We start from the raw sequence: 27,982 nt of genomic DNA, 5'->3' as shown, positions 1-27,982 counted from the left end.
TCAAAAAACAAACACATATTCATGTTCCCCTGGCTCACCGAAGCCGAAAAAAGCTTGTGTTTTGCAGATCTGAAGTTTCCTTGCGGAGATAGCCCATGCTATATCTTGCATTTGTTAGGAAAAACTGTTAATAGCATGAAAAGTGCCCATTGCAGATAGAGCTCAAATTCAAAAAATAAACACATATTCATGTTCCCCCGCCTCCCCGAAGACCAAAAAACCATGAGTTTTGCAGATCTGATGTCTCCTTGCAGAGATAGCCCATGTTATATCTTGCATTTGTTAGGAAAAACTGCTAATAGCATGAAAAGTGCCCATTGCAGATAGAGCTCAAATTCGAAAAACAAAGACATATTCATGTTCCCCCGCCTCCCCGAACAGCACAAAACCATGAGTTTTGCAGATCTGATGTCTCCGTGCGGAGATAGCCCATGTTATATCTTGCATTTGTTAGGAAAAAAGGCTTATAGCATGAAAAGTGCCCATTGCAGATAGAGCTAAAATTCAAAAAACAAACACATATTCATGTTCCCCTGGCTCACCGAAGCCGAAAAAAGCTTGTGTTTTGCAGATCTGATGGCTTCGTGTGTAGATAGCCCATGTTATATCTTGCATTTGTTAGGAAAAACTGCTTATAGCATGAAAAGTGCCCATTGAAGATAGAGCTCAAATTCGAAAAACAAACACATATTCATGTTCCCCCACCTCCCCGAAGACCAAAAAACCATGAGTTTTGCAGATCTGATGTCTCCGTGCGGAGATAGCCCATGTTATATCTTGCATTTGTTAGGAAAAACTGCTTATAGCATGAAAAGTGCCCATTGCAGATAGAGCTCAAATTCAAAAAACAAACACATATTCATCTTCCCCTGGCTCACCGAAGCCGAAAAAAGCTTGTGTTTTGCAGATGTGATGTCTCCGTGCGGAGATAGCCCATGTTATATCTTGCATTTCTTAGGAAAAACTGCTAATAGCATGAAAAGTGCCCATTGCAGATAGAGCTCAAATTCGAAAAACAAAGACATATTCATGTTCCCCCGACTCCCCAAACACCAAAAACCATGAGTTTTGCAGATCTCATGTCTCCATGCGGAGATAGCACATGTTATATCTTGCATTTGTTAGGAAAAACTGTTTATAGCATGAGAAGTGCCCATTGCAGATAGAGCTCAAATTCGAAAAACAAACACATATTCATGTTCCCCCGCCTCCCCGAAGACCAAAAAACCTTGAGTTTTGAAGATCTGATGTCTCCTTGCGGAGATAGCCCATGTTATATCTTGCATTTGTTAGGAAAAACTGCTAATAGCATGAAAAGTGCCCATTGCAGATAGAGCTCAAATTCGAAAAACAAACACATATTCCTCTTCCCCCGGCTCACCTAAGACCAAAAAACCATGACTTTTGCAGATCTTATGTCTCTTTGCGGAGATAGCCCATGTTAAATCTTGCATTTGTTAGGAAAAACTGCTAATAGCATGAATAGTGCCCATTGCAGATAGAGCTCAAATTCGAAAAACAAAGACATATTCATGTTCCCCCGCCTCCCCAAACACCAAAAAACCATGGGTTTTGCAGATCTGATGTCTCCTTGCAGAGATAGCCCATGTTATATCTTGCATTTGTTAGGAAAAACTGCTAATAGCATGAAAAGTGCCCATTGCAGATAGAGCTCAAATTCGAAAAACAAAGACATATTCATGTTCCCCCGCCTCCCCGAACAGCACAAAACCATGAGTTTTGCAGATCTGATGTCTCCGTGCGGAGATAGCCCATGTTATATCTTGCATTTGTTAGGAAAAAAGGCTTATAGCATGAAAAGTGCCCATTGCAGATAGAGCTAAAATTCAAAAAACAAACACATATTCATGTTCCCCTGGCTCACCAAAGCAGAAAAAAGCTTGTGTTTTGCAGATCTGATGTCTTCGTGTGTAGATAGCCCATGTTATATCTTGCATTTGTTAGGAAAAACTGCTTATAGCATGAAAAGTGCCCATTGAAGATAGAGCTCAAATTCGAAAAACAAACACATATTCATGTTCCCCCACCTCCCCGAAGACCAAAAAACCATGAGTTTTGCAGATCTGATGTCTCTGTGCGGAGATAGCCCATGTTATATCTTGCATTTGTTAGGAAAAACTGCTTATAGCATGAAAAGTGCCCATTGCAGATAGAGCTCAAATTCAAAAAACAAACACATATTCATCTTCCCCTGGCTCACCGAAGACGAAAAAAGCTTGTGTTTTGCAGATCTGATGTCTCCGTGTGTAGATAGCCCATGTTATATCTTGCATTTGTTAGGAAATACTGCTTATAGCATGAAAAGTGCCCATTGCAGATAGAGCTCAAATTCGAAAAACAAAGACATATTCATGTTCCCACGCCTCCCCGAACAGCAAAAAACCATGAGTTTTGCAGATCTGATGTCTCCGTGCGGAGATAGCCCATGTTATATCTTGCATTTGTTAGGAAAAACTGCTTATAGCATGAAAAGTGCCCATTGCAGATAGAGCTCAAATTCAAAAAACAAACACATATTCATGTTCCCCTGGCTCACCGAAGCCGAAAAAAGCTTGTGTTTTGCAGATGTGATGTCTCCGTGCGGAGATAGCCCATGTTATATCTTGCATTTGTTAGGAAAAACTGCTAATAGCATGAAAAGTGCCCATTGCAGATAGAGCTCAAATTCGAAAAACAAAGACATATTCATGTTCCCCCGCCTCCCCAAACACCAAAAACCATGAGTTTTGCAGATCTCATGTCTCCATGCGGAGATAGCCCATGTTATATCTTGCATTTGTTAGGAAAAACTGTTTATAGCATGAGAAGTGCCCATTGCAGATAGAGCTCAAATTCGAAAAACAAACACATATTCATCTTCCCCCGCCTCCCCGAAGACCAAAAAACCTTGAGTTTTGAAGATCTGATGTCTCCTTGCGGAGATAGCCCATGTTATATCTTGCATTTGTTAGGAAAAACTGCTAATAGCATGAAAAGTGCCCATTGCAGATAGAGCTCAAATTCGAAAAACAAACACATATTCCTGTTCCCCCGGCTCACCGAAGACCAAAAAACCATGACTTTTGCAGATCTTATGTCTCTTTGCGGAGATAGCCCATGTTAAATCTTGCATTTGTTAGGAAAAACTGCTAATAGCATGAAAAGTGCCCATTGCAGATAGAGCTCAAATTCGAAAAACAAAGACATATTCATGTTCCCCCGCCTCCACAAACACCAAAAAACCATGAGTTTTGCAGATCTGATGTCTCCTTGCAGAGATAGCCCATGTTATGTCTTGCATTTGTTAGGAAAAACTGCTTAGAGTATGAAAAGTGCCCAATGCAGATAGAGCTCAAATTCAAAAAACAAACACATATTCATGTTCCCCCGCCTCACCGAAGCCGAAAAAAGCTTGTGTTTTGCAGATCTGATTTCTTCGTGTGTAGATAGCCCATGTTATATCTTGCATTTGTAAGGAAAAACTGCTTATAGCATGAAAAGTGCCCATTGCAGATAGAGCTCAAATTCGAAAAACAAAGACATATTCATGTTCCCCCGCCTCCCCAAACACCAAAAAACCATGAGTTTTGCAGATCTGATGTCTCCGTGCGGAGATAGCCCATGTTATATCTTGCATTTGTTAGGAAAAACTGCTAATAGCATGAAAAGTGCCCATTGCAGATAGAGCTCAAATTCGAAAAACAAAGACATATTCATGTTCCCCCGCCTCCCCGAACACCAAAAAACCATGAGTTTTGCAGATCTGATGTCTCCTTGCGGAGATAGCCCATGTTATATCTTGCATTTGTTAGGAAAAACTGCTAATAGCATGAAAAGTGCCCATTGCAGATAGAGCTCAAATTCGAAAAACAAACACATATTTCTGTTCCCCCGGCTCACTGAAGACCAAAAAACCATGACTTTTGCAGATCTTATGTCTCCTTGCGGAGATAGCCCATGTTAAATCTTGCATTTGTTAGGAAAAACTGCTTATAGCATGAAAAGTGCCCATTGCAGATAGAGCTCAAATTCGAAAAACAAAGACATATTCATGTTCCCCCGCCTCCCCAAAGACTAAAAAACCATGACCTTTTCAGATTTGATGTCTCCGTGCGGAGATAGCCCATGTTATATCTTGCATTTGTTAGGAAAAACTGTTAATAGCATGAAAAGTGCCCATTGCAGATAGAGCTCAAATTCAAAAAACAAACACATATTCATGTTCCCCCGCCTCCCCGAAGACTAAAAAACCATGAGCTTTTCAGATTTGATGTCTCCGTGCGGAGATAGCCCATGTTATATCTTGCATTTGTTAGGAAAAACTGTTAATAGCATGAAAAGTGCCCATTGCAGATAGAGCTCAAATTCAAAAAACAAACACATATTCATGTTGCCCCGCCTCCCCAAAGACTAAAAAACCATGAGCTTTTCAGATTTGATGTCTCCGTGCGGAGATAGCCCATGTTATATCTTGCATTTGTTAGGAAAAACTGTTAATAGCATGAAAAGTGCCCATTGCAGATAGAGCTCAAATTCAAAAAACAAACACATATTCATGTTCCCCCGCCTCCTCGAAGACAAAAAAACCATGAGTTTTGCAGATCTGATATCTCCTTGCAGAGATAGCCCATGTTATATCTTGCATTTGTTAGGAAAAACTGCTGAGAGTATGAAAAGTGCCCATTGCAGATAGAGCTCAAATTCAAAAAACAAACACATATTCATGTTCCCCCGCCTCACCGAAGCCGAAAAAAGCTTGTGTTTTGCAGATCTGATGTCTTCGTGTGTAGATAGCCCATGTTATATCTTGCATTTGTTAGGAAAAACTGCTTATAGCATGAAAAGTGCCCATTGCAGATAGAGCTCAAATTCGAAAAACAAAGACATATTCATGTTCCCCCGCCTCCCCAAACACCAAAAAACCATGAGTTTTGCAGGTCTGATGTCTCCGTGCGGAGATAGCCCATGTTATATCTTGCATTTGTTAGGAAAAACTGTTAATAGCATGAAAAGTGCCCATTGCAGATAGAGCTCAAATTCAAAAAACAAACACATATTCATGTTCCCCCGCCTCCCCGAAGACCAAAAAACCATGAGTTTTGCAGATCTGATATCTCCTTGCAGAGATAGCCCATGTTATATCTTGCATTTGTTAGGAAAAACTGCTAATAGCATGAAAAGTGCCCATTGCAGATAGAGCTCAAATTCAAAAAAAAAACACATATTCATGTTCCCCCGCCTCACCGAAGCCGAAAAAAGCTTGTGTTTTGCAGATCTGATGTCTTCGTGTGGAGATAGCCCATGTTATATCTTGCATTTGTCAGGAAAAACTGCTTATAGCATGAAAAGTGCCCATTGCAGATAGAGCTCAAATTTGAAAAACAAACATATTCATGTTCCCCCGCCTCCCCGAACAGCAAAAAACCATGAGTTTTGCAGATCTGATGTCTCCGTGCGGAGATAGCCCATGTTATATCTTGCATTTGTTAGGAAAAACTGCTTATAGCATGAAAAGTGCCCATTGCAGATAGAGCTCAAATTCAAAAAACAAACACATATTCATGTTCCCCCGCCTCACCGAAGCCGAAAAAAGCTTGTGTTTTGCAGATCTGATGTCTTCGTGTGTAGATAGCCCATGTTATATCTTGCATTTGTTAGGAAAAACTGCTTATAGCATGAAAAGTGCCCATTGCAGATAGAGCTCAAATTCGAAAAACAAAGACATATTCATGTTCCCCCGCCTCCCCGAACACCAAAATACCATGAGTTTTGCAGATCTGATGTCTCCTTGCGGAGATAGCCCATGTTATATCTTGCATTTGTTAGGAAAAACTGTTAATAGCATGAAAAGTGCCCATTGCAGATAGAGCTCAAATTCAAAAAACAAACACATATTCATGTTCCCCCGCCTCCCCGAAGACCAAAAAACCATGAGTTTTGCAGATCTGATGTCTCCTTGCAGAGATAGCCCATGTTATGTCTTGCATTTGTTAGGAAAAACTGCTTAGAGTATGAAAAGTGCCCATTGCAGATAGAGCTCAAATTCAAAAAACAAACACATATTCATGTTCCCCTGTCTCCCCGAAGACCAAAAAACCATGACATTTGCAGATCTGAAGTTTCCTTGCGGAGATAGCCCATGCTATATCTTGCATTTGTTAGGAAAAACTGCTTATAGCATGAAAAGTGCCCATTGCAGATAGAGCTCAAATTCAAAAAACAAAGACATATTCATGTTCCCCCGCCTCCCCGAAGACCAAAAAACCATGAGTTTTGCAGATCTGATGTCTCCTTGCAGAGATAGCCCATGTTATATCTTGCATTTGTTAGGAAAAACTGCTTATAGCATGAAAAGTGCCCATTGCAGATAGAGCTCAAATTCAAAAAACAAACACATATTCATGTTCCCCCGCCTCACCGAAGCCAAAAAAAGCTTGTGTTTTGCAGATCTGATGTCTTCGTGTGTAGATAGCCCATGTTATATCTTTCATTTGTTAGGAAAAACTGCTTATAGCATGAAAAGTGCCCATTGCAGATAGAGCTCAAATTCGAAAAACAAAGACATATTCATGTTCCCCCGCCTCCCCGAACACCAAAAAACCATGAGTTTTGCAGATTTGATGTCTCCTTGCGGAGATAGCCCATGTTATATCTTGCATTTGTTAGGAAAAACTGCTTATAGCATGAAAAGTGCCCATTGCAGATAGAGCTCAAATTTGAAAAACAAACATATTCATGTTCCCCCGCCTCCCCGAACAGCAAAAAACCATGAGTTTTGCAGATCTGACGTCTCCGTGCGGAGATAGCCCATGTTATATCTTGCATTTGTTAGGAAACACTGCTTATTGCATGAAAAGTGCCCATTGCAGATAGAGCTCAAATTCAAAAAACAAACACATATTCATGTTCCCCTGGCTCACCGAAGCCGAAAAAAGCTTGTGTTTTGCAGATCTGATGTCTTCGTGTGTTGATAGCCCATGTTATATCTTGCATTTGTTAGGAAAAACTGTTAATAGCATGAAAAGTGCCCATTGCAGATAGAGCTCAAATTCAAAAAACAAACACATATTCATGTTCCCCCGCCTCCCCGAAGACCAAAAAACCATGAGTTTTGCAGATCTGATGTCTCCTTGCAGAGATAGCCCATGTTATATCTTGCATTTGTTAGGAAAAACTGCTAATAGCATGAAAAGTGCCCATTGCAGATAGAGCTCAAATTCAAAAAACAAACACATATTCATGTTCCCCCGCCTCCCCGAAGACCAAAAAACCATGAGTTTTGCAGATCTGATGTCTCCGTGCGGAGATAGCCCATGTTATATCTTGCATTTGTTAGGAAAAACGGCTTACAGCATGAAAAGTGCCCATTGCAGATAGAGCTCAAATTCAAAAAACAAACACATATTCATGTTCCCCTGGCTCACCGAAGCCGAAAAAAGCTTGTGTTTTGCAGATCTGATGTCTTCGTGTGTTGATAGCCCATGTTATATCTTGCATTTGTTAGGAAAAACTGTTAATAGCATGAAAAGTGCCCATTGCAGATAGAGCTCAAACTCAAAAAACAAACACATATTCATGTTCCCCCGCCTCCCCGAAGACCAAAAAACCATGAGTTTTGCAGATCTGATGTCTCCTTGCAGAGATAGCCCATGTTATATCTTGCATTTGTTAGGAAAAACTGCTTAAAGCATGAAAAGTGCCCATTGCAGATAGAGCTCAAATTTGAAAAACAAACATATTCATGTTCCCCCGCCTCCCCGAACAGCAAAAAACCATGAGTTTTGCAGATCTGATGTCTCCGTGCGGAGATAGCCCATGTTATATCTTGCATTTGTTAGGAAAAACTGCTTATAGCATGAAAAGTGCCCATTGCAGATAGAGCTCAAATTTAAAAAACAAACACATATTCATGTTCCCCTGGCTCACCGAAGCCGAAAAAAGCTTGTGTTTTGCAGATCTGATGTCTTCGTGTGTTGATAGCCCATGTTATATCTTGCATTTGTTAGGAAAAACTGTTAATAGCATGAAAAGTGCCCATTGCAGATAGAGCTCAAATTCAAAAAACAAACACATATTCATGTTCCCCCGCCTCCCCGAAGACCAAAAAACCATGAGTTTTGCAGATCTGATGTCTCCTTGCAGAGATAGCCCATGTTATATCTTGCATTTGTTAGGAAAAACTGCTAATAGCATGAAAAGTGCCCATTGCAGATAGAGCTCAAATTCGAAAAACAAAGACATATTCATGTTCCCCCGCCTCTCCGAACAGCAAAAAACCATGAGTTTTGCAGATCTGATGTCTCCGTGCGGAGATAGCCCATGTTATATCTTGCATTTGTTAGGAAAAACGGCTTATAGCATGAAAAGTGCCCATTGCAGATAGAGCTCAAATTCAAAAAACAAACACATATTCATGTTCCCCTGGCTCACCGAAGCCGAAAAAAGCTTGTGTTTTGCAGATCTGATGTCTTCGTGTGTAGATAGCCCATGTTATATCTTTCATTTGTTAGGAAAAACTGCTTATAGCATGAAAAGTGCCCATTGCAGATAGAGCTCAAATTCGAAAAACAAAGACATATTCATGTTCCCCCGCCTCCCCGAACACCAAAAAACCATGAGTTTTGCAGATTTGATGTCTCCTTGCGGAGATAGCCCATGTTATATCTTGCATTTGTTAGGAAAAACTGCTTATAGCATGAAAAGTGCCCATTGCAGATAGAGCTCAAATTTGAAAAACAAACATATTCATGTTCCCCCGCCTCCCCGAACAGCAAAAAACCATGAGTTTTGCAGATCTGATGTCTCCGTGCGGAGATAGCCCATGTTATATCTTGCATTTGTTAGGAAAAACTGCTTATAGCATGAAAAGTGCCCATTGCAGATAGAGCTCAAATTCAAAAAACAAACACATATTCATGTTCCCCTGGCTCACCGAAGCCGAAAAAAGCTTGTGTTTTGCAGATCTGATGTCTTCGTGTGTTGATAGCCCATGTTATATCTTGCATTTGTTAGGAAAAACTGTTAATAGCATGAAAAGTGCCCATTGCAGATAGAGCTCAAATTCAAAAAACAAACACATATTCATGTTCCCCCGCCTCCCCGAAGACCAAAAAACCATGAGTTTTGCAGATCTGATGTCTCCTTGCAGAGATAGCCCATGTTATATCTTGCATTTGTTAGGAAAAACTGCTTATAGCATGAAAAGTGCCCATTGCAGATAGAGCTCAAATTTGAAAAACAAACATATTCATGTTCCCCCGCCTCCCCGAACAGCAAAAAACCATGAGATTTGCAGATCTGATGTCTCCGTGCGGAGATAGCCCATGTTATATCTTGCATTTGTTAGGAAAAACGGCTTATAGCATGAAAAGTGCCCATTGCAGATAGAGCTCAAATTCAAAAAACAAACACATATTCATGTTCCCCTGGCTCACCGAAGCCGAAAAAAGCTTGTGTTTTGCAGATCTGATGTCTTCGTGTGTAGATAGCCCATGTTATATCTTGCATTTGTTAGGAAAAACTGCTTATAGCATGAAAAGTGCCCATTGCAGATAGAGCTCAAATTCGAAAAACAAAGACATATTCATGTTCCCCCGCCTCCCCGAACACCAAAAAACCATGTGTTTTGCAGATCTGATGTCTCCTTGCGGAGATAGCCCATGTTATATCTTGCATTTGTTAGGAAAAACTGCTTATAGCATGAAAAGTGCCCATTGCAGATAGAGCTCAAATTTGAAAAACAAACATATTCATGTTCCCCCGCCTCCCCGAACAGCAAAAAACCATGAGTTTTGCAGATCTGATGTCTCCGTGCGGAGACAGCCCATGTTATATCTTGCATTTGTTAGGAAAAACTGCTTATAGCATGAAAAGTGCCCATTGCAGATAGAGCTCAAATTCAAAAAACAAACACATATTCATGTTCCCCTGGCTCACCGAAGCCGAAAAAAGCTTGTGTTTTGCAGATCTGATGTCTTCGTGTGTTGATAGCCCATGTTATATCTTGCATTTGTTAGGAAAAACTGTTAATAGCATGAAAAGTGCCCATTGCAGATAGAGCTCAAATTCAAAAAACAAAGACATATTCATGTTCCCCCGCCTCCCCGAAGACCAAAAAACCATGAGTTTTGCAGATCTGATGTCTCCTTGCAGAGATAGCCCATGTTATATCTTGCATTTGTTAGGAAAAACTGCTTATAGCATGAAAAGTGCCCATTGCAGATAGAGCTCAAATTCAAAAAACAAACACATATTCATGTTCCCCCGCCTCACCGAAGCCAAAAAAAGCTTGTGTTTTGCAGATGTGATGTCTTCGTGTGTAGATAGCCCATGTTATATCTTTCATTTGTTAGGAAAAACTGCTTATAGCATGAAAAGTGCCCATTGCAGATAGAGCTCAAATTCGAAAAACAAAGACATATTCATGTTCCCCCGCCTCCCCGAACACCAAAAAACCATGAGTTTTGCAGATTTGATGTCTCCTTGCGGAGATAGCCCATGTTATATCTTGCATTTTTTAGGAAAAACTGCTTATAGCATGAAAAGTGCCCATTGCAGATAGAGCTCAAATTTGAAAAACAAACATATTCATGTTCCCCCGCCTCCCCGAACAGCAAAAAACCATGAGTTTTGCAGATCTGACGTCTCCGTGCGGAGATAGCCCATGTTATATCTTGCATTTGTTAGGAAAAACTGCTTATAGCATGAAAAGTGCCCATTGCAGATAGAGCTCAAATTCAAAAAACAAACACATATTCATGTTCCCCTGGCTCACCGAAGCCGAAAAAAGCTTGTGTTTTGCAGATCTGATGTCTTCGTGTGTTGATAGCCCATGTTATATCTTGCATTTGTTAGGAAAAACTGTTAATAGCATGAAAAGTGCCCATTGCAGATAGAGCTCAAATTCAAAAAACAAAGACATATTCATGTTCCCCCGCCTCCCCGAAGACCAAAAAACCATGAGTTTTGCAGATCTGATGTCTCCTTGCAGAGATAGCCCATGTTATATCTTGCATTTGTTAGGAAAAACTGCTTATAGCATGAAAAGTGCCCATTGCAGATAGAGCTCAAATTCAAAAAACAAACACATATTCATGTTCCCCCGCCTCACCGAAGCCAAAAAAAGCTTGTGTTTTGCAGATCTGATGTCTTCGTGTGTAGATAGCCCATGTTATATCTTTCATTTGTTAGGAAAAACTGCTTATAGCATGAAAAGTGCCCATTGCAGATAGAGCTCAAATTCGAAAAACAAAGACATATTCATGTTCCCCCGCCTCCCCGAACACCAAAAAACCATGAGTTTTGCAGATTTGATGTCTCCTTGCGGAGATAGCCCATGTTATATCTTGCATTTGTTAGGAAAAACTGCTTATAGCATGAAAAGTGCCCATTGCAGATAGAGCTCAAATTTGAAAAACAAACATATTCATGTTCCCCCGCCTCCCCGAACAGCAAAAAACCATGAGTTTTGCAGATCTGACGTCTCCGTGCGGAGATAGCCCATGTTATATCTTGCATTTGTTAGGAAACACTGCTTATTGCATGAAAAGTGCCCATTGCAGATAGAGCTCAAATTCAAAAAACAAACACATATTCATGTTCCCCTGGCTCACCGAAGCCGAAAAAAGCTTGTGTTTTGCAGATCTGATGTCTTCGTGTGTTGATAGCCCATGTTATATCTTGCATTTGTTAGGAAAAACTGTTAATAGCATGAAAAGTGCCCATTGCAGATAGAGCTCAAATTCAAAAAACAAACACATATTCATGTTCCCCCGCCTCCCCGAAGACCAAAAAACCATGAGTTTTGCAGATCTGATGTCTCCTTGCAGAGATAGCCCATGTTATATCTTGCATTTGTTAGGAAAAACTGCTAATAGCATGAAAAGTGCCCATTGCAGATAGAGCTCAAATTCGAAAAACAAAGACATATTCATGTTCCCCCGCCTCCCCGAACAGCAAAAAACCATGAGTTTTGCAGATCTGATGTCTCCGTGCGGAGATAGCCCATGTTATATCTTGCAATTGTTAGGAAAAACGGCTTACAGCATGAAAAGTGCCCATTGCAGATAGAGCTCAAATTCAAAAAACAACCACATATTCATGTTCCCCTGGCTCACCGAAGCCGAAAAAAGCTTGTGTTTTGCAGATCTGATGTCTTCGTGTGTTGATAGCCCATGTTATATCTTGCATTTGTTAGGAAAAACTGTTAATAGCATGAAAAGTGCCCATTGCAGATAGAGCTCAAACTCAAAAAACAAACACATATTCATGTTCCCCCGCCTCCCCGAAGACCAAAAAACCATGAGTTTTGCAGATCTGATGTCTCCTTGCAGAGATAGCCCATGTTATATCTTGCATTTGTTAGGAAAAACTGCTAATAGCATGAAAAGTGCCCATTGCATAGAGCTCAAATTCGAAAAACAAAGACATATTCATGTTCCCCGCCTCCCCGAACAGCAAAAAACCATGAGTTTTGCAGATCTGATGTCTTCGTGCGGAGATAGCCCATGTTATATCTTGCATTTCTTAGGAAAAACGGCTTATAGCATGAAAAGTGCCCATTGCAGATAGAGCTCAAATTCAAAAAACAAACACATATTCATGTTCCCCTGGCTCACCGAAGCCGAAAAAAGCTTGTGTTTTGCAGATCTGATGTCTTCGTGTGTTGATAGCCCATGTTATATCTTGCATTTGTTAGGAAAAACTGTTAATAGCATGAAAAGTGCCTATTGCAGATAGAGCTCAAACTCAAAAAACAAACACATATTCATGTTCCCCCGCCTCCCCGAAGACCAAAAAACCATGAGTTTTGCAGATCTGATGTCTCCTTGCAGAGATAGCCCATGTTATATCTTGCATTTGTTAGGAAAAACTGCTAATAGCATGAAAAGTGCCCATTGCAGATAGAGCTCAAATTCAAAAAACAAACACATATTCATGTTCCCCTGGCTCACCGAAGCTGAAAAAAGCTTGTGTTTTGCAGATCTGATGTCTTCGTGTGTAGATAGCCCATGTTATATCTTGCATTTGTAAGGAAAATCTGCTTATAGCATGAAAAGTGCCCATTGCAGATAGAGCTCAAATTCGAAAAACAAACACATATTCATGTTCCCCCACCTCCCCGAAGACCAAAAAACCATGAGTTTTGCAGATCTGGTGTCTCCGTGCGGAGATAGCCCATGTTATATCTTGCATTTGTTAGGAAAAACTGCTTATAGCATGAAAAGTGCCCATTGCAGATAGAGCTCAAATTCAAAAAACAAACACATATTCATCTTCCCCTGGCTCACCGAAGACGAAAAAAGCTTGTGTTTTGCAGATCTGATGTCTCCGTGTGTAGATAGCCCATGTTATATCTTGCATTTGTTAGGAAATACTGCTTATAGCATGAAAAGTGCCCATTGCAGATAGAGCTCAAATTCGAAAAACAAACACATATTCATGTTCCCCTGGCTCACCGAAGCCGAAAAAAGCTTGTGTTTTGCAGATCTGATGTCTTCGTGTGTAGATAGCCCATGTTATATCTTGCATTTGTTAGGAAAAACTGTTAATAGCATGAAAAGTGCCCATTGCAGATAGAGCTCAAATTCAAAACGCAAACACATATTCATGTTCCCCCGCCTCCCCGAACAGCAAAAAACCATGAGTTTTGCAGATCTGATGTCTCCTTGCAGAGATAGCCCATGTTATATCTTGCATTTGTTAGGAAAAACTGCTTAGAGTATGAAAAGTGCCCATTGCAGATAGAGCTCAAATTCGAAAAACAAACACATATTCATGTTCCCCTGGCTCACCGAAGCCGAAAAAAGCTTGTGTTTTGCAGATCTGATGTCTTCGTGTGTAGATAGCCCATGTTATATCTTGCATTTGTTAGGAAAAACTGTTAATAGCATGAAAAGTGCCCATTGCAGATAGAGCTCAAATTCAAAACGCAAACACATATTCATGTTCCCCCGCCTCCCCGAACAGCAAAAAACCATGAGTTTTGCAGATCTGATGTCTCCTTGCAGAGATAGCCCATGTTATATCTTGCATTTGTTAGGAAAAACTGCTTAGAGTATGAAAAGTGCCCATTGCAGATAGAGCTCAAATTCAAAAAACAAAGATATATTCATGTTCCCCCGCCTCCCCGAAGACCAAAAAACCATGAGTTTTGCAGATCTGATGTCTCCGTGCGGAGATAGCCCATGTTATATCTTGCATTTGTTAGGAAAAACTGCTTATAGCATGAAAAGTGCCCATTGCAGATAGAGCTCAAATTCAAAAAACAAACACATATTCATGTTCCCCTGGCTCACCGAAGCCGAAAAAAGCTTGTGTTTTGCAGATCTGATGTCTTCGTGTGTAGATAGCCCATGTTATATCTTGCATTTGTTAGGAAAAACTGTTAATAGCATGAAAAGTGCCCATTGCAGATAGAGCTCAAATTCAAAACGCAAACACATATTCATGTTCCCCCGCCTCCCCGAACAGCAAAAAACCATGAGTTTTGCAGATCTGATGTCTCCTTGCAGAGATAGCCCATGTTATATCTTGCATTTGTTAGGAAAAACTGCTTAGAGTATGAAAAGTGCCCATTGCAGATAGAGCTCAAATTCAAAAAACAAAGACATATTCATGTTCCCCCGCCTCCCCGAAGACCAAAAAACCATGAGTTTTGCAGATCTGATGTCTCCTTGCAGAGATAGCCCATGTTATATCTTGCATTTGTTAGGAAAAACTGCTAATAGCATGAAAAGTGCCCATTGCAGATAGAGCTCAAATTCAAAAAACAAAGACATATTCATGTTCCCCCGCCTCCCCGAACAGCAAAAAACCATGAGTTTTGCAGATCTGATGTCTCCGTGCGGACATAGCCCATGTTATATCTTGCATTTGTTAGGAAAAAAGGCTTATAGCATGAAAAGTGCCCATTGCAGATAGAGCTCAAATTCAAAAAACAAACACATATTCATGTTCCCCTGGCTCACCGAAGCCGAAAAAAGCTTGTGTTTTGCAGATCTGATGTCTTCGTGTGTAGATAGCCCATGTTATATCTTGCATTTGTTAGGAAAAACTGTTAATAGCATGAAAAGTGCCCATTGCAGATAGAGCTCAAATTCAAAACGCAAACACATATTCATGTTCCCCCGCCTCCCCGAACAGCAAAAAACCATGAGTTTTGCAGATCTGATGTCTCCGTGCGGAGATAGCCCATGTTATATCTTGCATTTGTTAGGAAATACTGCTTATAGCATGAAAAGTGCCCATTGCAGATAGAGCTCAAATTCAAAAAACAAACACATATTCATGTTCCCCCGCCTCCCCGAAGACCAAAAAACCATGAGTTTTGCAGATCTGATGTCTCCTTGCAGAGATAGCCCATGTTATATCTTGCATTTGTTAGGAAAAACTGCTAATAGCATGAAAAGTGCCCATTGCATAGAGCTCAAATTCGAAAAACAAAGACATATTCATGTTCCCCGCCTCCCCGAACAGCAAAAAACCATGAGTTTTGCAGATCTGATGTCTCCGTGCGGAGATAGCCCATGTTATATCTTGCATTTCTTAGGAAAAACGGCTTATAGCATGAAAAGTGCCCATTGCAGATAGAGCTCAAATTCAAAAAACAAACACATATTCATGTTCCCCTGGCTCACCGAAGCCGAAAAAAGCTTGTGTTTTGCAGATCTGATGTCTTCGTGTGTTGATAGCCCATGTTATATCTTGCATTTGTTAGGAAAAACTGTTAATAGCATGAAAAGTGCCTATTGCAGATAGAGCTCAAACTCAAAAAACAAACACATATTCATGTTCCCCCGCCTCCCCGAAGACCAAAAAACCATGAGTTTTGCAGATCTGATGTCTCCTTGCAGAGATAGCCCATGTTATATCTTGCATTTGTTAGGAAAAACTGCTAATAGCATGAAAAGTGCCCATTGCAGATAGAGCTCAAATTCAAAAAACAAACACATATTCATGTTCCCCTGGCTCACCGAAGCTGAAAAAAGCTTGTGTTTTGCAGATCTGATGTCTTCGTGTGTAGATAGCCCATGTTATATCTTGCATTTGTAAGGAAAATCTGCTTATAGCATGAAAAGTGCCCATTGCAGATAGAGCTCAAATTCGAAAAACAAACACATATTCATGTTCCCCCACCTCCCCGAAGACCAAAAAACCATGAGTTTTGCAGATCTGGTGTCTCCGTGCGGAGATAGCCCATGTTATATCTTGCATTTGTTAGGAAAAACTGCTAATAGCATGAAAAGTGCCCATTGCATAGAGCTCAAATTCGAAAAACAAAGACATATTCATGTTCCCCGCCTCCCCGAACAGCAAAAAACCATGAGTTTTGCACATCTGATGTCTCCGTGCGGAGATAGCCCATGTTATATCTTGCATTTCTTAGGAAAAACGGCTTATAGCATGAAAAGTGCCCATTGCAGATAGAGCTCAAATTCAAAAAACAAACACATATTCATGTTCCCCTGGCTCACCGAAGCCGAAAAAAGCTTGTGTTTTGCAGATCTGATGTCTTCGTGTGTTGATAGCCCATGTTATATCTTGCATTTGTTAGGAAAAACTGTTAATAGCATGAAAAGTGCCTATTGCAGATAGAGCTCAAACTCAAAAAACAAACACATATTCATGTTCCCCCGCCTCCCCGAAGACCAAAAAACCATGAGTTTTGCAGATCTGATGTCTCCTTGCAGAGATAGCCCATGTTATATCTTGCATTTGTTAGGAAAAACTGCTAATAGCATGAAAAGTGCCCATTGCAGATAGAGCTCAAATTCAAAAAACAAACACATATTCATGTTCCCCTGGCTCACCGAAGCTGAAAAAAGCTTGTGTTTTGCAGATCTGATGTCTTCGTGTGTAGATAGCCCATGTTATATCTTGCATTTGTAAGGAAAATCTGCTTATAGCATGAAAAGTGCCCATTGCAGATAGAGCTCAAATTCGAAAAACAAACACATATTCATGTTCCCCCACCTCCCCGAAGACCAAAAAACCATGAGTTTTGCAGATCTGGTGTCTCCGTGCGGAGATAGCCCATGTTATATCTTGCATTTGTTAGGAAAAACTGCTTATAGCATGAAAAGTGCCCATTGCAGATAGAGCTCAAATTCAAAAAACAAACACATATTCATGTTCCCCTGGCTCACCGAAGACGAAAAAAGCTTGTGTTTTGCAGATCTGATGTCTCCGTGTGTAGATAGCCCATGTTATATCTTGCATTTGTTAGGAAATACTGCTTATAGCATGAAAAGTGCCCATTGCAGATAGAGCTCAAATTCGAAAAACAAAGACATATTCATGTTCCCCCGCCTCCCCGAACAGCAAAAAACCATGAGTTTTGCAGATCTGATGTCTCCGTGCGGAGATAGCCCATGTTATATCTTGCATTTGTTAGGAAAAACTGCTTATAGCATGAAAAGTGCCCATTGCAGATAGAGCTCAAATTCAAAAAACAAACACATATTCATGTTCCCCTGGCTCACCGAAGCCGAAAAAAGCTTGTGTTTTGCAGATCTGATGTCTTCGTGTGTAGATAGCCCATGTTATATCTTGCATTTGTTAGGAAAAACTGTTAATAGCATGAAAAGTGCCCATTGCAGATAGAGCTCAAATTCAAAACGCAAACACATATTCATGTTCCCCCGCCTCCCCGAACAGCAAAAAACCATGAGTTTTGCAGATCTGATGTCTCCTTGCAGAGATAGCCCATGTTATATCTTGCATTTGTTAGGAAAAACTGCTTAGAGTATGAAAAGTGCCCATTGCAGATAGAGCTCAAATTCGAAAAACAAACACATATTCATGTTCCCCTGGCTCACCGAAGCCGAAAAAAGCTTGTGTTTTGCAGATCTGATGTCTTCGTGTGTAGATAGCCCATGTTATATCTTGCATTTGTTAGGAAAAACTGTTAATAGCATGAAAAGTGCCCATTGCAGATAGAGCTGAAATTCAAAACGCAAACACATATTCATGTTCCCCCGCCTCCCCGAACAGCAAAAAACCATGAGTTTTGCAGATCTGATGTCTCCTTGCAGAGATAGCCCATGTTATATCTTGCATTTGTTAGGAAAAACTGCTTAGAGTATGAAAAGTGCCCATTGCAGATAGAGCTCAAATTCAAAAAACAAAGATATATTCATGTTCCCCCGCCTCCCCGAAGACCAAAAAACCATGAGTTTTGCAGATCTGATGTCTCCGTGCGGAGATAGCCCATGTTATATCTTGCATTTGTTAGGAAAAACTGCTTATAGCATGAAAAGTGCCCATTGCAGATAGAGCTCAAATTCAAAAAACAAACACATATTCATGTTCCCCTGGCTCACCGAAGCCGAAAAAAGCTTGTGTTTTGCAGATCTGATGTCTTCGTGTGTAGATAGCCCATGTTATATCTTGCATTTGTTAGGAAAAACTGTTAATAGCATGAAAAGTGCCCATTGCAGATAGAGCTCAAATTCAAAACGCAAACACATATTCATGTTCCCCCGCCTCCCCGAACAGCAAAAAACCATGAGTTTTGCAGATCTGATGTCTCCTTGCAGAGATAGCCCATGTTATATCTTGCATTTGTTAGGAAAAACTGCTTAGAGTATGAAAAGTGCCCATTGCAGATAGAGCTCAAATTCAAAAAACAAAGACATATTCATGTTCCCCCGCCTCCCCGAAGACCAAAAAACCATGAGTTTTGCAGATCTGATGTCTCCTTGCAGAGATAGCCCATGTTATATCTTGCATTTGTTAGGAAAAACTGCTAATAGCATGAAAAGTGCCCATTGCAGATAGAGCTCAAATTCAAAAAACAAAGACATATTCATGTTCCCCCGCCTCCCCGAACAGCAAAAAACCATGAGTTTTGCAGATCTGATGTCTCCGTGCGGACATAGCCCATGTTATATCTTGCATTTGTTAGGAAAAAAGGCTTATAGCATGAAAAGTGCCCATTGCAGATAGAGCTCAAATTCAAAAAACAAACACATATTCATGTTCCCCTGGCTCACCGAAGCCGAAAAAAGCTTGTGTTTTGCAGATCTGATGTCTTCGTGTGTAGATAGCCCATGTTATATCTTGCATTTGTTAGGAAAAACTGTTAATAGCATGAAAAGTGCCCATTGCAGATAGAGCTCAAATTCAAAACGCAAACACATATTCATGTTCCCCCGCCTCCCCGAACAGCAAAAAACCATGAGTTTTGCAGATCTGATGTCTCCGTGCGGAGATAGCCCATGTTATATCTTGCATTTGTTAGGAAAAACTGCTTAGAGTATGAAAAGTGCCCATTGCAGATAGAGCTCAAATTCGAAAAACAAACACATATTCATGTTCCCCTGGCTCACCGAAGCCGAAAAAAGCTTGTGTTTTGCAGATCTGATGTCTTCGTGTGTAGATAGCCCATGTTATATCTTGCATTTGTTAGGAAAAACTGTTAATAGCATGAAAAGTGCCCATTGCAGATAGAGCTCAAATTCAAAACGCAAACACATATTCATGTTCCCCCGCCTCCCCGAACAGCAAAAAACCATGAGTTTTGCAGATCTGATGTCTCCGTGCGGAGATAGCCCATGTTATATCTTGCATTTGTTAGGAAAAAAGGCTTATAGCATGAAAAGTGCCCATTGCAGATAGAGCTCAAATTCAAAAAACAAACACATATTCATGTTCCCCTGGCTCACCGAAGCCGAAAAAAGCTTTTTTTTTTTTGCAGATCTGATGTCTTCGTGTGTAGATAGCCCATGTTATATCTTGCATTTGTTAGGAAAAACTGCTTATAGCATGAAAAGTGCCCATTGCAGATAGAGCTCAAATTCGAAAAACAAACACATATTCATGTTCCTCCACCTCCCCGAAGACCAAAAAACCATGAGTTTTGCAGATCTGATGTCTCCGTGCGGAGATAGCCCATGTTATATCTTGCATTTGTTAGGAAAAACTGCTTATAGCATGAAAAGTGCCCATTGCAGATAGAGCTCAAATTCAAAAAACAAACACATATTCATCTTCCCCTGGCTCACCGAAGACGAAAAAAGCTTGTGTTTTGCAGATCTGATGTCTCCGTGTGTAGATAGCCCATGTTATATCTTGCATTTGTAAGGAAAATCTGCTTATAGCATGAAAAGTGCCCATTGCAGATAGAGCTCAAATTCGAAAAACAAACACATATTCATGTTCCCCCACCTCCCCGAAGACCAAAAAACCATGAGTTTTGCAGATCTGGTGTCTCCGTGCGGAGATAGCCCATGTTATATCTTGCATTTGTTAGGAAAAACTGCTAATAGCATGAAAAGTGCCCATTGCATAGAGCTCAAATTCGAAAAACAAAGACATATTCATGTTCCCCGCCTCCCCGAACAGCAAAAAACCATGAGTTTTGCACATCTGATGTCTCCGTGCGGAGATAGCCCATGTTATATCTTGCATTTCTTAGGAAAAACGGCTTATAGCATGAAAAGTGCCCATTGCAGATAGAGCTCAAATTCAAAAAACAAACACATATTCATGTTCCCCTGGCTCACCGAAGCCGAAAAAAGCTTGTGTTTTGCAGATCTGATGTCTTCGTGTGTTGATAGCCCATGTTATATCTTGCATTTGTTAGGAAAAACTGTTAATAGCATGAAAAGTGCCTATTGCAGATAGAGCTCAAACTCAAAAAACAAACACATATTCATGTTCCCCCGCCTCCCCGAAGACCAAAAAACCATGAGTTTTGCAGATCTGATGTCTCCTTGCAGAGATAGCCCATGTTATATCTTGCATTTGTTAGGAAAAACTGCTAATAGCATGAAAAGTGCCCATTGCAGATAGAGCTCAAATTCAAAAAACAAACACATATTCATGTTCCCCTGGCTCACCGAAGCTGAAAAAAGCTTGTGTTTTGCAGATCTGATGTCTTCGTGTGTAGATAGCCCATGTTATATCTTGCATTTGTAAGGAAAATCTGCTTATAGCATGAAAAGTGCCCATTGCAGATAGAGCTCAAATTCGAAAAACAAACACATATTCATGTTCCCCCACCTCCCCGAAGACCAAAAAACCATGAGTTTTGCAGATCTGGTGTCTCCGTGCGGAGATAGCCCATGTTATATCTTGCATTTGTTAGGAAAAACTGCTTATAGCATGAAAAGTGCCCATTGCAGATAGAGCTCAAATTCAAAAAACAAACACATATTCATGTTCCCCTGGCTCACCGAAGACGAAAAAAGCTTGTGTTTTGCAGATCTGATGTCTCCGTGTGTAGATAGCCCATGTTATATCTTGCATTTGTTAGGAAATACTGCTTATAGCATGAAAAGTGCCCATTGCAGATAGAGCTCAAATTCGAAAAACAAAGACATATTCATGTTCCCCCGCCTCCCCGAACAGCAAAAAACCATGAGTTTTGCAGATCTGATGTCTCCGTGCGGAGATAGCCCATGTTATATCTTGCATTTGTTAGGAAAAACTGCTTATAGCATGAAAAGTGCCCATTGCAGATAGAGCTCAAATTCAAAAAACAAACACATATTCATGTTCCCCTGGCTCACCGAAGCCGAAAAAAGCTTGTGTTTTGCAGATCTGATGTCTTCGTGTGTAGATAGCCCATGTTATATCTTGCATTTGTTAGGAAAAACTGTTAATAGCATGAAAAGTGCCCATTGCAGATAGAGCTCAAATTCAAAACGCAAACACATATTCATGTTCCCCCGCCTCCCCGAACAGCAAAAAACCATGAGTTTTGCAGATCTGATGTCTCCTTGCAGAGATAGCCCATGTTATATCTTGCATTTGTTAGGAAAAACTGCTTAGAGTATGAAAAGTGCCCATTGCAGATAGAGCTCAAATTCGAAAAACAAACACATATTCATGTTCCCCTGGCTCACCGAAGCCGAAAAAAGCTTGTGTTTTGCAGATCTGATGTCTTCGTGTGTAGATAGCCCATGTTATATCTTGCATTTGTTAGGAAAAACTGTTAATAGCATGAAAAGTGCCCATTGCAGATAGAGCTGAAATTCAAAACGCAAACACATATTCATGTTCCCCCGCCTCCCCGAACAGCAAAAAACCATGAGTTTTGCAGATCTGATGTCTCCTTGCAGAGATAGCCCATGTTATATCTTGCATTTGTTAGGAAAAACTGCTTAGAGTATGAAAAGTGCCCATTGCAGATAGAGCTCAAATTCAAAAAACAAAGATATATTCATGTTCCCCCGCCTCCCCGAAGACCAAAAAACCATGAGTTTTGCAGATCTGATGTCTCCGTGCGGAGATAGCCCATGTTATATCTTGCATTTGTTAGGAAAAACTGCTTATAGCATGAAAAGTGCCCATTGCAGATAGAGCTCAAATTCAAAAAACAAACACATATTCATGTTCCCCTGGCTCACCGAAGCCGAAAAAAGCTTGTGTTTTGCAGATCTGATGTCTTCGTGTGTAGATAGCCCATGTTATATCTTGCATTTGTTAGGAAAAACTGTTAATAGCATGAAAAGTGCCCATTGCAGATAGAGCTCAAATTCAAAACGCAAACACATATTCATGTTCCCCCGCCTCCCCGAACAGCAAAAAACCATGAGTTTTGCAGATCTGATGTCTCCTTGCAGAGATAGCCCATGTTATATCTTGCATTTGTTAGGAAAAACTGCTTAGAGTATGAAAAGTGCCCATTGCAGATAGAGCTCAAATTCAAAAAACAAAGACATATTCATGTTCCCCCGCCTCCCCGAAGACCAAAAAACCATGAGTTTTGCAGATCTGATGTCTCCTTGCAGAGATAGCCCATGTTATATCTTGCATTTGTTAGGAAAAACTGCTAATAGCATGAAAAGTGCCCATTGCAGATAGAGCTCAAATTCAAAAAACAAAGACATATTCATGTTCCCCCGCCTCCCCGAACAGCAAAAAACCATGAGTTTTGCAGATCTGATGTCTCCGTGCGGACATAGCCCATGTTATATCTTGCATTTGTTAGGAAAAAAGGCTTATAGCATGAAAAGTGCCCATTGCAGATAGAGCTCAAATTCAAAAAACAAACACATATTCATGTTCCCCTGGCTCACCGAAGCCGAAAAAAGCTTGTGTTTTGCAGATCTGATGTCTTCGTGTGTAGATAGCCCATGTTATATCTTGCATTTGTTAGGAAAAACTGTTAATAGCATGAAAAGTGCCCATTGCAGATAGAGCTCAAATTCAAAACGCAAACACATATTCATGTTCCCCCGCCTCCCCGAACAGCAAAAAACCATGAGTTTTGCAGATCTGATGTCTCCGTGCGGAGATAGCCCATGTTATATCTTGCATTTGTTAGGAAAAACTGCTTAGAGTATGAAAAGTGCCCATTGCAGATAGAGCTCAAATTCGAAAAACAAACACATATTCATGTTCCCCTGGCTCACCGAAGCCGAAAAAAGCTTGTGTTTTGCAGATCTGATGTCTTCGTGTGTAGATAGCCCATGTTATATCTTGCATTTGTTAGGAAAAACTGTTAATAGCATGAAAAGTGCCCATTGCAGATAGAGCTCAAATTCAAAACGCAAACACATATTCATGTTCCCCCGCCTCCCCGAACAGCAAAAAACCATGAGTTTTGCAGATCTGATGTCTCCGTGCGGAGATAGCCCATGTTATATCTTGCATTTGTTAGGAAAAAAGGCTTATAGCATGAAAAGTGCCCATTGCAGATAGAGCTCAAATTCAAAAAACAAACACATATTCATGTTCCCCTGGCTCACCGAAGCCGAAAAAAGCTTTTTTTTTTTTGCAGATCTGATGTCTTCGTGTGTAGATAGCCCATGTTATATCTTGCATTTGTTAGGAAAAACTGCTTATAGCATGAAAAGTGCCCATTGCAGATAGAGCTCAAATTCGAAAAACAAACACATATTCATGTTCCTCCACCTCCCCGAAGACCAAAAAACCATGAGTTTTGCAGATCTGATGTCTCCGTGCGGAGATAGCCCATGTTATATCTTGCATTTGTTAGGAAAAACTGCTTATAGCATGAAAAGTGCCCATTGCAGATAGAGCTCAAATTCAAAAAACAAACACATATTCATCTTCCCCTGGCTCACCGAAGACGAAAAAAGCTTGTGTTTTGCAGATCTGATGTCTCCGTGTGTAGATAGCCCATGTTATATCTTGCATTTGTTAGGAAATACTACTTATAGCATGAAAAGTGCCCATTGCAGATAGAGCTCAAATTCGAAAAACAAAGACATATTCATGTTCCCCCGCCTCCCCGAACAGCAAAAAACCATGAGTTTTGCAGATCTGATGTCTCCGTGCGGAGATAGCCCATGTTATATCTTGCATTTGTTAGGAAAAACTGCTTATAGCATGAAAAGTGCCCATTGCAGATAGAGCTCAAATTCAAAAAACAAACACATATTCATGTTCCCCTGGCTCACCGAAGCCGAAAAAAGCTTGTGTTTTGCAGATCTGATGTCTTCGTGTGTAGATAGCCCATGTTATATCTTGCATTTGTTAGGAAAAACTGTTAATAGCATGAAAAGTGCCCATTGCAGATAGAGCTCAAATTCAAAACGCAAACACATATTCATGTTCCCCCGCCTCCCCGAACAGCAAAAAACCATGAGTTTTGCAGATCTGATGTCTCCTTGCAGAGATAGCCCATGTTATATCTTGCATTTGTTAGGAAAAACTGCTTAGAGTATGAAAAGTGCCCATTGCAGATAGAGCTCAAATTCAAAAAACAAAGACATATTCATGTTCCCCCGCCTCCCCGAAGACCAAAAAACCATGAGTTTTGCAGATCTGATGTCTCCTTGCAGAGATAGCCCATGTTATATCTTGCATTTGTTAGGAAAAACTGCTAATAGCATGAAAAGTGCCCATTGCAGATAGAGCTCAAATTCGAAAAACAAACACATATTCATGTTCCCCCGCCTCCCCGAACAGCAAAAAACCATGAGTTTTGCAGATCTGATGTCTCCGTGCGGAGATAGCCCATGTTATATCTTGCATTTGTTAGGAAAAAAGGCTTATAGCATGAAAAGTGCCCATTGCAGATAGAGCTCAAATTCAAAAAACAAACACATATTCATGTTCCCCTGGCTCACCGAAGCCGAAAAAAGCTTTTTTTTTTTGCAGATCTGATGTCTTCGTGTGTAGATAGCCCATGTTATATCTTGCATTTGTTAGGAAAAACTGCTTATAGCATGAAAAGTGCCCATTGCAGATAGAGCTCAAATTCGAAAAACAAACACATATTCATGTTCCCCCACCTCCCCGAAGACCAAAAAACCATGAGTTTTGCAGATCTGATGTCTCCGTGCGGAGATAGCCCATGTTATATCTTGCATTTGTTAGGAAAAACTGCTTATAGCATGAAAAGTGCCCATTGCAGATAGAGCTCAAATTCAAAAAACAAACACATATTCATCTTCCCCTGGCTCACCGAAGACGAAAAAAGCTTGTGTTTTGCAGATCTGATGTCTCCGTGTGTAGATAGCCCATGTTATATCTTGCATTTGTTAGGAAATACTGCTTAAAGCATGAAAAGTGCCCATTGCAGATAGAGCTCAAATTCGAAAAACAAAGACATATTCATGTTCCCCCGCCTCCCCAAACACCAAAAAACCATGAGTTTTGCAGATCTCATGTCTCCGTGCGGAGATAGCCCATGTTATATCTTGCATTTGTTAGGAAAAACTGTTTATAGCATGAGAAGTGCCCATTGCAGATAGAGCTCAAATTCGAAAAACAAACACATATTCATGTTCCCCCGCCTCCCCGAAGACCAAAAAACCTTGAGTTTTGCAGATCTGATGTCTCCTTGCGGATATAGCCCATGTTATATCTTGCATTTGTTAGGAAAAACTGCTTAGAGCATGAAAAGTGCCCATTGCAGATAGAGCTCAAATTCGAAAAACAAACACATATTCCTCTTCCCCCGGCTCACCAAAGACCAAAAAACCATGACTTTTGCAGATCTTATGTCTCCTTGCGGAGATAGCCCACGTTATATCTTGCATTTGTTAGGAAAAACTGCTTATAGCATGAAAAGTGCCGATTGCAGATAGAGCTACAATTCGAAAAACAAATACATATTCATGTTCCCCCGCCTCCCTGAAGACTAAAAAACCATGGGTTTTGCAGATCTGATGTCTCCTTGCGGAGATAGCCCATGTTATATCTTGCATTTGTTAGGAAAAACTGCTTACAGCATGAAAAGTGCCCATTGCAGATAGAGCTCAAATTCGAAAAACAAACACATATTCATGTTCCCCCACCTCCCCGAAGACCAAAAAACCATGAGTTTTGCAGATCTGATGTCTCCTTGCGGAGATAGCCCATGTTATATCTTGCATTTGTTAGGAAAAACTGCTAATAGCATGAAAAGTGCCAATTGCAGATAGAGCTCAAATTCAAAAAACAAACACATATTCATGTTCCCCCGCCTCCCCAAAGACCAAAAAACCATGAGTTTTGCAGATCTGATGTCTCCTTGCGGAGATAGCCCATGTTATATCTTGCATTTGTTAGGAAAAACTGCTAATAGCATGAAAAGTGCCCATTGCAGATAGAGCTCAAATTCAAAAAACAAAGACATATTCATGTTCCCCCGCCTCCCCGAACACCAAAAAACCATGAGTTTTGCAGATCTGATGTCTCCTTGCGGAGATAGCCCATGTTATATCTTGCATTTGTTAGGAAAAACTGCTAATAGCATGAAAAGTACCCATTGCAGATAGAGCTCAAATTCGAAAAACAAAGACATATTCATGTTCCCCCGCCTCCCCGAACACCAAAAAACCATGAGTTTTGCAGATCTGATGTCTCCTTGCGGAGATAGCCCATGTTATATCTTGCATTTGTTAGGAAAAACTGTTAATAGCATGAAAAGTGCCCATTGCAGATAGAGCTCAAATTCAAAAAACAAAGACATATTCATGTTCCCCCGCCTCCCCGAAGACCAAAAAACCATGAGTTTTGCAGATCTGATGTCTCCTTGCAGAGATAGCCCATGTTATATCTTGCATTTGTTAGGAAAAACTGCTTAGAGTATGAAAAGTGCCCATTGCAGATAGAGCTCAAATTCAAAAAACAAACACATATTCATGTTCCCCTGGCTCACCGAAGCCGAAAAAAGCTTGTGTTTTGCAGATCTCATGTCTCCATGCGGAGATAGCCCATGTTATATCTTGCATTTTTTAGGAAAAACTGCTTAGAGTATGAGAAGTGCCCATTGCAGATAGAGCTCAAATTCGAAAAACAAACACATATTCATGTTCCCCCGCCTCCCCGAAGACCAAAAAACCATGTGTTTTGCAGATCTGATGTCTCCTTGCAGAGATAGCCCATGTTATATCTTGCATTTGTTAGGAAAAACTGCTAATAGCATGAAAAGTGCCCATTGCAGATAGAGCTCAAATTCGAAAAACAAAGACATATTCATGGTCCCCCGCCTCCCCGAACAGTAAAAAACCATGAGTTTTGCAGATCTCATGTCTCCATGCGGAGATAGCCCATGTTATATCTTGCATTTGTTAGGAAAAACTGCTTAGAGTATGAGAAGTGCCCATTGCAGATAGAGCTCAAATTCGAAAAACAAACACATATTCATGTTCCCCCGCCTCCCCGAAGACCAAAAAACCATGAGTTTTGCAGATCTGATGTCTCCTTGCAGAGATAGCCCATGTTATATCTTGCATTTGTTAGGAAAAAGTGCTAATAGCATGAAAAGTGCCCATTGCAGATAGAGCTCAAATTCGAAAAACAAAGACATATTCATGTTCCCCCGCCTCCCCGAACAGCAAAAAACCATGAGTTTTGCAGATCTGATGTCTCCGTGCGGAGATAGCTCATGTTATATCTTGCATTTGTTAGGAAAAAAGGCTTATAGCATGAAAAGTGCCCATTGCAGATAGAGCTCAAATTCAAAAAACAAACACATATTCATGTTCCCCTGGCTCACCGAAGCCGAAAAAAGCTTTTTTTTTTACAGATCTGATGTCTTCGTGTGTAGATAGCCCATGTTATATCTTGCATTTGT

This window comes from Vipera berus (genome assembly GCF_964194415.1).
Source record: "Vipera berus genome assembly, contig: HAP1_SCAFFOLD_27, whole genome shotgun sequence".
Taxonomy (NCBI): domain Eukaryota; kingdom Metazoa; phylum Chordata; class Lepidosauria; order Squamata; family Viperidae; genus Vipera; species Vipera berus.
This window is presented reverse-complemented; position numbering follows the sequence as displayed.